The 10,585-nt window shown below is 55.0% G+C and overlaps 1 protein-coding gene and 1 long non-coding RNA gene across 3 annotated transcripts in view; one reads left to right on the forward strand and one right to left on the reverse strand.

The window, feature by feature from the left end:
- Positions 1–10,585, forward strand: part of KLHL29 (kelch like family member 29) — a 189,971-nt gene that overhangs the window by 89,784 nt on the left and 89,602 nt on the right. Inside the window, exon 1 of one of the 2 annotated variants that reach the window (XM_069097329.1) lies at positions 8,400–8,818. The exons of the other annotated variant lie outside the window; for it this stretch is intronic. The gene's annotated coding sequence lies outside the window, so the exon portion shown is untranslated. Of the gene's footprint in view, positions 1–8,399; positions 8,819–10,585 lie in introns of those variants that run through there. 2 annotated transcript variants of the gene reach the window in all.
- LOC138168275 (uncharacterized) overlaps positions 1–10,585 on the reverse strand; it is a 29,598-nt gene that overhangs the window by 16,617 nt on the left and 2,396 nt on the right. The gene's annotated exons all lie outside the window — the stretch shown is intronic.

The raw sequence follows: 10,585 nt of genomic DNA on the forward strand, positions 1-10,585 counted from the left end.
CACACACACACACACACACACACACACACACACACACACACACACACTCTGTGCCTCAGTTTCCCCTTCTGTAAAAAGAAGAGCTTGTACTCTGTACCCTGTTTGATCCTCTCCTCTGGGAAGAGACACTGGACCTGTGTTCTCCCTCGACCAACACACAGTTTGGCACCTTCTCTTCATCTCAGTCTTGGAGAGGTAGAGGACTCATCCAGAGTCCCACAGATGGCAGGGTGAACCCAGATCTCTCTGGCCTGTAGGCCGACTCTCATGCAATGAACCCAGCTGCCTCTTCTCGACACAATAAAACCTGAAGACATGGGCTTCCCTGTGCAGGAGGTGCACGGCCCTTGACCATGACGTTGGGTCCCAGCCAGACAGAGCCAGAGTTGTCCAAGGAGAAGCCAGGGCCCTGAGGGCAGCTGGCTCTCACCCAGGGGCCAGCCAATCTGGCCACAGACCTAGGAAGCTGCCAGCCAACAGAACGTGCAGTGGATTCCCTGCTTCTCTCTTGGGAAGGGGACATTTGGGTTTATGCTGGGGCCACACACCACAGGCCTTCACCAAGGGTGGACATCACAGACTCTGTGACCCATTTCTGGAGCTGCCCTGGAGGGATCACACAGGCGCTTCTGCCAGGGCAGCCCAAGGCAACAAGGTCATCATCGATACCTCTGCTTAGCAAGGCTCCCATTGACCTGTGACAGCCTCACCCACACCTGGCCCCTGGGGCACAGGCTACATGCCCACACACGCATGAACACGTGTGTGTGCACACACAGCAGCACTGACTTCTGTTTCCCCTTTTTAAAATGAAACTGCCAAGCATCCTTGCGTGTAGCCTGTGGCAGCAGACCAATGGAGCCAGGCCAGTAAGGGCCCTTGTGCCACCCCTTGTCCCTGTCCAGGAGGGATGCTGTAGAAACTAGGTGGAAATTGGGAGAGCAGAGCAAGCCCTCTGCTGCCGAGAACAGCTCCCCACAAGGCAGAGTCATCCCAGTGTGGACCAGGCTTCCCTGGAGGACCCCTTGCAAGGCTTCCCACCCCTTTTTAAGGTCTTTGTTTAGGTCAGCTTAGACTCGGTACTGCTAAGGTCACTTCCAGCTCCGGGCTCCTTGGAGTTCTTGGGCCTGGGACCCTGAATCAAAACCCACTTGTAATACTTCTTCTGCTTTGACAAGCGAGTCATGGAAACACACAGAAACTCTCGAGAAATCATGAAAAAGCCAATGAGAGGAGGCATCTCTGCCTCACGAGCCCTGGATTTAGATTTGGGACCTGGAGCAGAATCCTGACTGCTGCAGTCAGTCTGAGATACCTTGGACAGGTCACTTCCAGAAGTCCAAGATGCAAGAGTTGGAAAGTCCAGCCCCTGCTGGTACCAGAATTGTCCTGGAGTGGAGCTGGACAGGAGGGTCATTGTAGAAGGGGCTCTCATCGTGGGCCTCAAAGGGCCCTTCCAGCTGTGAGGCCTATGCCTGAGCCTGGAGACAGCTCGTCCCTACTCCGATGGTGCTGTTCCCCAAAAAAAGGCTGGGCCGCAGCATCCCTGGGAGGAGGAGGAGGAGGAGGATGAGAAGGTAGAAGAGGGGGGAAAGGAAAAGCCCAGCACTGTGGACCAATCACAGCAAAGGAACACTCATCCCTGGGAAAAGTTCACATCCCTAAGCCCTCTGTCTGCGTCCTCATGGCATTGCCTGGTCCTCAGCTGCTGGCTGGACCCTCTGCCTGGAAGCAGCAGCTCCTGGCAGCCAGCCCACTGTCCTGCAGGTCTATCCAGGGGGAGGAGGCTTTCTTCAAGCTTTCTATCCAAGGAATACACATATTCAAGAGGCCCATGCCCCAGACAGTGGGCACAGCAGGGCCCCACCTCTAACCACACATGTGGCCCTAGCCACGTCCCTTCTCTCCCTAGCTACACGGTGAGGAGGACTCTACTGTCCCTCCCAGCCACTGATGGGCCTCAGACCAGCTTCATTGGAGGTCCTGGCTGCTGCTGTGGTGAGTCAGCTCACACACACATGTACACGCATATGCATGCATGCACACATGCATGCACACGCACGCATGCACACACACATGCATGTACACATAGGGGCACATACCCCAACTTTGCTTTCTTTTTTATTGCTCTGTTTTTTGAATTGCGCCGAAATGAGCGTTTCTCGACCAGACGGTCATTCAGAGTGGTCCTGTCCCGTCTCCCCGTCCCTTCACTGGCTTGAGCCCCCAGAGTCCAGGCCTCCAGTGGGCAGGTGTGGGCCTCTGCCACTCTGGCTCCCCCCTCCCTGCTTCCTTCATCAGCACCACTCCTCCCTCTCTTCCTCCCCATGGTGTATGATGCACATCATGCCCAGGACCTGCTAGAAGACTGCAATATCTGAGCCTTCAGTCTATGCTGGAATTAAATAGGAATTGTCATGCCATTGAGAGCCCCAGCACCCGCTCTGCTCCCCGTACCCACTGGGCTGGTGCTGGGCATATTCTGGATCTGACCCACTGAAGACAGACAGAGATGACCTCTCTGTGCCCAGATCAGTCCATTGGACACTTGTTGATGACTCGGGCTAAGCCTGAGGGCAGATGTTTGGTCAAAGGCAAGAGGGAACTGACCCCTTTAAAACTGCAGCCCAGGAGGGAAGAGGAGGGATGGCTCCTTTCCAACAGACTGCCCCCTATCATCCCTCTCTCACTTGTGTTCAGCCTCTCCCTCTCTCCTGGCTCCTTCTGTCCTACCCACAGACATGCCCAGGTCTCTCCCATCCTCAGGGATGGGAGGGATGGCCATTGGTCCTTATTTATGAAGAAGGCTCCTAGCTGCTGTCACCTACCACAGGGGTCTGGGACTTTTCCAATGCCCAACCTGGATTCTGTGGTCAATGAGAGGAGGGGGGAAGAGGAAGGTCTGCTCATGCTCAGAAGCCCCCTGTCAGAGGGCTGGCAGGGTAGACAAGACCAAGCTCCCTCCCCTAGTGAGGGAGATGGGGCTCATCCTGGGACACCCCAATCCAGGATTTCCGCTCAATCTTCACAGTCACACCTGGTCTTATGATCCCAGCAGACACTTGCCCTGCCCTGTCAGGCTCTAGTCAAGACCCCTTCTCCTATTCACCAAAGCCAGGGAAAGCAGGGCTAGCCTGTGCTTCCCCAGATATGGCAGGTGGACTGGGTGGTCTCTGACTCCAAAGACAGGGCTTTAGGGTATCCAAAGTGGGGTTGGCACACTGCTGGCCAGCTGGGGGCAATGCCATGGCCAGATCCCAGGGTCTAGCAGGTGCAAGGCTGCTGAGAGATCCAGTCTAAAGTACTCATCAATGGCTCTACTGCCAAGTTGCTAAGCAGAGAGGACTGGGCACATCACCAGGGGAAATGGGAGGATCCTGCCCAGGGCTCACTATAAGTGATGAAGGATTCTGCAGCATTTTGGAAACGTCGGATGAGATTGTTCCTAACATTGATAAGTACCTGGCACTGTGCTGGGAAGTATGGGGAGGGGGGGATGTGGGAGGAGACCATACCCACCTTTGCATCTTCCCCAGAGAACTTTGGCTGGCAAGGTAGACAAGACCAAGCCTCAGCCCTGGGTCACTCACCATCCACACCACCATTCAGGCAGAGCACTCTGCAAATTGGTGTGACATACCTCTCCTGGGCCCTCACTGCTGCTTGGCAATCCTACCATACCTCCCTCATCAGCCCACTCTCCCACCTTCCACAGTGACTTCTAGATCTTATCCCTCCTCAAGCATCCCATAGCTTCCCCTCCTCCCTCACTGTGTCATCTGAGACCCTCATTTCATATTTTACCCAAAAATTTGAGGTGATTTGCCATGAGCTGCCTCTTCTCTCTTTTTCCTTGTCTCTCATCACTCAAGTGCCTTCGGCCCCTCTCTCCTTCACCCTAATCTCCCATGATGAGGTGGCCTTACTCCTGACCAAGGCCAACCCTTCTGCCTGCTCAAGAGATCTTTTTCCATCCTGTCTCCTCCAGCAGACTGCCCCTCAGTTATCCACTCTCTCACTTGTGTTCAGTCTCTCCCTCTCTACTGACTCCTTCTGTCCTGCCTACAGACATGCCCAAGTCCCCCCCATCCTCAGAAACCCTCGATCCATCCATCCCTGCTACTTATGGTCCTTTATGTCTCCTCCATTTTCTAGCCAAACTCCTTGGAAAGGCCACCTGCAATGGATGCATCCACTCCCTTTCCTCTTATTCTCTGCTTAACTCTGCTGACTTTATCCTTCCACCAACACCAGCCATTCCCAAGTGACCAGGGATCTCTTAGTGGCCATATCCAATGGTCTTCATGCTCCTTGACCCCTCTCCAGACTCTGACACTGCTGGTCATTCTCTTCATTGATACTTTCTCTATAGGTTTTCAGGACACCCCCTTTGGCTGGTTCTCCTCCCTCTCTGACCACTCCTCTGTCTCCTTTGCTGGATCCTCCTTCAGCTCCCTCTAACCAGAGATGTTCCTTGGGGCTCCATTCTGGGCCCTCTTCTCTTCTCCCTCCATCCTACTTCACTTGGTTATTTCATCAACTCCCATGGATTTAATGACTTTCTTTATGCAGATCAATCAGTTAATCAACATGTATTAAATGCCTAAGTGACAAGCCCTACGCTAAGCACTGGGAATACAAAAAGACGCAAAAGACAGTCTCTTTTCTCAAGAAATTCACCATCTAATGAAGGAAACAACAAACAAACCAGTATGGACAAGCAAGTTATAGGAAAGACAAATAACTAATTAACAAAGATGCTGGAATGAAGAGAGCTTGGGAAAAGCGCCCTGTAAACGATGGCATTTCAGTTGGTACCCGAGGGACGCTGATGATTCTTAAATCTCCTTATCCAGACCTAACCTCTCTCCTAACTTCCAGACTTGTTTTTCAAACTGCCTCAAAAACATCTTGAACTGAACATCCAGTAGATATCTTAAGCTCAATATATCCAAAACGCAATCCATGATCTTTCCTTGCATCTTCCAAACCTCTGTGACTGTAGTGGACAACACCGGCCTGTCAGTTCCTCAGGCTCCCGACCTAGAAATTGTCATGGACTCCTCCAGTATCATTTCTGCCCCCCCCTCCATATCCAATATGGTGGCAAGGTCTGTCAGTTTCACCTCTGCAGCATCTGTGGTCAATTTCACTTCTGCAACATCTCTTGTTCATTTCACCTCTGCAGCATCTGTGGTCAATTTCACCTCTGCAACATCTCTTGTTCATTTCACCTCTGCAGCATCTGTGGTCAATTTCACCTCTGCAACATCTCTTGTTCATTTCACCTCTGCAGCATCTGTGGTCAATTTCACCTCTGCAATATCTCCTCTCCTCTGATACTGCCCCCACCCTGGTGTAGGCTCTCATTCCCTCATACCTGGACTATTGCAGTAGCTGCTGGGGGGCCTGCCTGCCCCAAGTCTCTCCCCATTCCAATCCATCCTCTGTTCAGTCACTGATTTTCCTAAGGTGCAGGTCCAACCACATTATCCCCTACTCATTAAACTCCAATGGCTTCCTATGGCGTCCAGGATTAAATACAAAATATTCTGCTTGGCATTCAAAGCCCTTTGTGACCTTGCCTCCTTTCCAAACTTTTACACCTCATTCAATGTCACGTCCTCTTTGATCCAGGGACCCTGGCCTCGTGGCTGTTCCACCACCAAGACCGTGCCCCATCTCTGGGCTCTGGGCATTCTGTCTAGTCATCCCCTATGCCTGAAACGCTCTCCCTTCTCATCTTCCCTGACTTCCTCCAAGTCCCAGATAAAATCTTGCCTGCTCCTGGAAGTCTTCTCCGGTCCCTCTCTTTACACAGTCCGACTTCACTTCAGTCCAAATCACTTGCATGTCATGGCATCAACTCCATGATGTCACCATCCTCTTTGAGAATGAAGGATAAATAACAATAAGTGCCTTCCCTCTCCCTTAATTATGGGTAGATCTCTGTTGACTTGTCTCCTCATTAGATTGTAAGCTCCTCAAGGGCAGGGACAGTCTTTGGCCTCTTTTTGTATCTCCATTTCTTAACCAGTGCCTGGCCATAGTGGGAGCTTAATAAAGCTTTCTGAATTGACTTGATATGTAAATCAACCTTATGTTCCGTTTCCTTACTCTCTGGGCAGATGTGTGTTTTTGACTGTGAACGCTGAATTTGAGAGGGCTCTAGGCTTCTGGGCAGTTAATCAGTCAGTCAGTCCCCAGGCACCAATTAAGAGGCTACTGTATGTGAGGCCCAGACCTGGACTCATTAACTCCCAGGTGAGGAAGCTCCTTCGGCCAGTGTGGGTCATCTCCTGCTTGACTGCTCTGATCACCGGCAGGGGAGAGAAGAAGCATCCTTGTACAGGAGAGATGTGGGATCCCCATCTGATAGCAGGTGATGCTTAGGCAGAGAGCTGAGACAACCACGACAAAGTCCCAGGTCATGAGAGAGGAACAGTAAGATCGTCAGTTTGGCTGCAGATCTCCTACGCCCATTTTACAGACCTGGTGACTGAGCTAATGCAGTCTGACCAGAGTCACACAAAGTCAGAGGCCAGGACTCAAGCCCAGCTCTCCCTGAGCCACAGGTCAACCCTCTTGAGCACACTGCCCCTGACTAATACTAGCTCTGTTATTATTGTCATTGTTTCTAAAAACTGCTGTGGCTAAATGGCTTGAGGTCAGATCAATGGGGCTAGAAAATCCCAGTCCCCAAGCCAGGGGTGTCCTTGGTCCTGTGGGAATCTGTTGATCAGCATCCATGGCCTTCCTGGGGCCTGGAGAGGAGTGTCTCAAGAGAGATCCAGGGCAGTGGGAAACAGGATGGCCCACCTGGGTGGAGGCCAGCAGGATGGCCCACCTGGGTGGAGACCTTCTTCAGGTTTGTAGCCTCTGGATGCCTCCCAGGAGTAGAAGTGACCAGACCAGGCCCCATGGGCAGCCTCTCTCCCTGCTCCATTGCTCTCTGAAGGCAAGCCTGGAGGAGCCCTTAGCCAGGCCCACTATGAACTGACCAGGCCTGCTGAGCCCCAGGCTGGACTGCGCCTTCCTGGAAACCAGAGTCTGCAGGGGCATCACCAACACCCCAGGTCACGACATCCCTCGTCCACAAGTGCCCGCCGTGTTTTTCACACAACAGACACAGACAAAACTCAGGCAGGATCCCCAAGGAGCAGGCGACTGGGGCATTGCCCCTGTAGCCAGGATTCTCTGGGGGCTGTGCACACCCACTGTGCATACTCCAGGGGGTGGTGAGTGTGTAGGGGCCCTGGAAGCTCCCACTACAGCAGGTCAGTGGCATCTAAGGTGCACCGTGTCCACCTCTGAGAGCAACAGAAATGCCAGACACTGGCCCCGGTGTGAACCAAGGGAAGAATGGCCTGGAAGGCCTCTCCCCAGACTGCGCTAAGCACAGAGAGACAGACCCTGCCCTCCGGAAGCTTTCGCTCCAGTGGGAGGGAGGGGCCCTGTGGCCCCGGAAGTTGTGGCATCATTAGGAAGCCCCCCTCCCTATGTGCGATGTGGCCATTTGGGTCCCGTCACCATCCGCCACAGACCTCACCACCTGAGCCCCAGCCCAGCCGAGGCTCCACCACCATCCATCCCAATCAAGACCTGCCTGCAGTAGCAAGGCCTTTTACCAAGACATGAATAACAGGGAAGGGGAGCTAGCAGTCAAGGCTCTACATGCCCACCTACAAACGTGCGCCTTCCCCCACCTCCTGAGGAATTGCCATCACTTACCACACAAAGGCTCTAGGGCCTCAGAAAGAGTCTCGGGGCTTGGAGGCCCAGTGCTGGGGCTGCAGGGCCCCAATTGTGGCCCTAAAGCCAGTCATTCAGACCCTCCAAGCCTTGACTTCGTCATCCGTACAATGGGGATGTCTGCCAGGGTTGGTGTGAGGATGAGTGAGACAATAAATAGGTAAATTCTAGCTGCTGTCTTAGTAATGGAAGAGGAGGAGAGGGCAGGGCAGACCTGGCACCCAGCACGGGCACGAGCTGCCAGACACCTCCAAGAAGAAGACAGAGGGTCTCTCTGTCTCTCTGAGGAGCACCTACTGTGTTCCCTGGAGAAATGCCAGCTTGGAGTCGGAAGAGCAGGCCTGGGCCCTGTCCGGAAGGACAACAGGAGCCGTTCAGGACGGCCTCAGATGAGCACTGCCTGTCCTCAGGGAGCTCCCTCTCTCAGTGCCCCGCACCCCTCGCCCTGGGAGGATTCTATGGCAGACGCCTCCTCTAGCAGCTGGGGCTAGGGAGGGGGCGCAGTGTGCTTCTTGGGGGCTGTGGAGAAGTCCCAGCCTCTTGGAGGAAGACCAAGCAGTGGGGAGCTTTTCTTCCTGAAAGCAACTGGCTCCTGCCTGCTCCTTGCCAATGGCTGTGGCCAGCCCCAAGAGCTCCTTCCTAGGGCCAGTCCGGAAACCCCAGCTGGGGCTGCCCCCATTCTCAGACAAAGCCAAGTGACGTCCCTCTCCCCAGAAGGCTCCTGGGCCCTGCTTGTGGAGTCCACCGACGTGACTGGCCCAGCCTCAGAGAGGCTGGGGCCCCTGGGGTGTGCGCAGAGAGTCCCAGGTGGCTGAGACGTCCACATGACGGGACTCGTCCCCTGGCCGGCACACTCCTCACTCGGGCGTTCCCAACCGGCCTGTTGCTGTCTCTGGCTCAACCAGAATTCCTCCCCTTCTATGGAGTGGCGTACCGTCTCTGCCAGCATGATTTATGGTCTCATGACAGCTGTGCCCTGCTGAACCTCCCATACCCTAGACGATGGGCCCCAGAGAAAAGCCTGTCCTCACAGGCTCGAGAGACCCCTGCCAGGGACCCTCATCAGGTAAGGAAGAAACCCCCTTGAGCCGTGCTGCCAGGACCTTGGGGATGGGTGAGGGTCTCTGGGCCAGGGCAGGGATGGAGGCAGAGACGGGGTGGGGTGGCTTTCCATCTCCGTGAAGATGCTGCTTTGGGAGAGGCTCTGTGCCGACAAGTGACTGAAGCTGGGGCTGACCCAGATACAAAAGCTTCCATCCTGGGCAGCACCAGGCCAGGGCCCTCCCCCCTGGGCCCCAGGGTCTTCCCAGTTGGATAAGGAGTCATTTGGTTACGTTCAGTGACAGCGCTCAGCCTGGGCCTGCCGGGGAGGGGGCCAGCACGGAAGGCCAATGCCAGAAGCTTCTCATATGTCCTCTGAGGAGCCTGTCCCTGGAGCAGGACAGACTTCAGGGGTCACCTGGCCCCACCTTCCCATGGCACAGATGGGGGAATGCTCTGGCCCACGGACACACAGCAAGGACGATTTACACCCCAGGCCGCAGCCAGGGCTCACTCAAGCCTGACCCGCTCATTGTGGCCTCCGGGAGACAGTGTGTGAGCACGGGGCAGACCCTGGGCAGCATGGGGCCAATCAGGTCTCCGTCAATTTGGCCTGGGCACTCAGCCTCAATGTGCCTCACTACCAAGTCTGAGCTGCCTGCCTGTGCCTCCAAGGGCCAGCCCTGGGGGGACAAAGAAAGGCAAAAGAGAGTCCCAGGAGGGGCCCATGCAAACACCGACGTACAAATGAGATGGAGATCATTGGAGACAAGCCCCAATAGGGCAGGCAGGGCCAGGCCTGAAAGAAGTCAGGGAGGCCAAGAGGCAGAGGTGAGAAGGGAGGGCACTCCAGGAATGAGGGACAGCCAATGCAAAGGCATGGAGGGAGGACATGGAGCGTTGTGCTGGAGGAGATGTCACGGGATGGAAGGGAGGGGGAAGTAAAGTGTGAGGAGACAGAAGGAGGAGGGGGCCAGGTTCTGAAGGGCCTTGAAGGCCAGGATTTTGTACTGGATGCTGGAGGTGATCAGGACCCTCTGGCGTGACATGGTCAGGCCTGCAGTTAAGGGGGCATGGGCTGGTCTCTCTGTGCCCCTGGAGAGCGAGCTCAGAATGCCCCGTGGGCAGGCAGCCCTCTCTGCTAGCCTGTCCCATATTCCTCCTCCTCTCTAATGTGGGTGTTGGGCTTGGGGGGCTCAGGGGGGGCAGGCTCTGGCTTGACCATAATTCCCATCTTCCCTTGTGGGCCCTTAGCTGATGTATGGCCAGCCCTACTCCCACTGGTCATTCGCTCCCCCTCCCTGACCTGGCCAGTAGCTCTTGTGGTCTCTGGAACCCTGGACCTGCCTCTGGGGAACCTGAAGGACACCTGGGGTTGGGCCTGGCAGGGCAGCTGCTGGTCTTCCTCTAGGAGGGACTCTCGGACTCCCAGCAAGACCCGCATGAAATTGGAGAGGCGGCATCTGGCCAGCGGCCGGCTCTGCCCAGAGTCGCCGAGCCCTCGCAAAGTTCGAAATAGCCCGGCCTGCAAACCCACACCCTGGCTGGGTCTCCTCGAGCTGGTGGCTCTCACCACCCTCTTCCCATGTGTGGATCTCTCCTTCATTGTTTCCTCTTCCCTGATCCCCTTCTTGTGCTGCCTTTTCCTCTGTCTCGCCCTCCCCTGCTCCCTGTCTTCCACCATCTGTCCATTCTCCTACCTTTGGGGTTCTTCCCATGTATAGCCAGTGCATTCCCATTCCCTGTCTCTGTCTCTGTGTCTGTCTCTGTCTCTGTCTCTCTGTCTCTCTCT

This window comes from Petaurus breviceps, unplaced genomic scaffold (assembly GCF_028583685.1).
Source record: "Petaurus breviceps papuanus isolate PSGF00001 unplaced genomic scaffold, PetGlider_PUasm1.0 356, whole genome shotgun sequence".
Taxonomy (NCBI): Eukaryota; Metazoa; Chordata; class Mammalia; order Diprotodontia; family Petauridae; genus Petaurus; species Petaurus breviceps.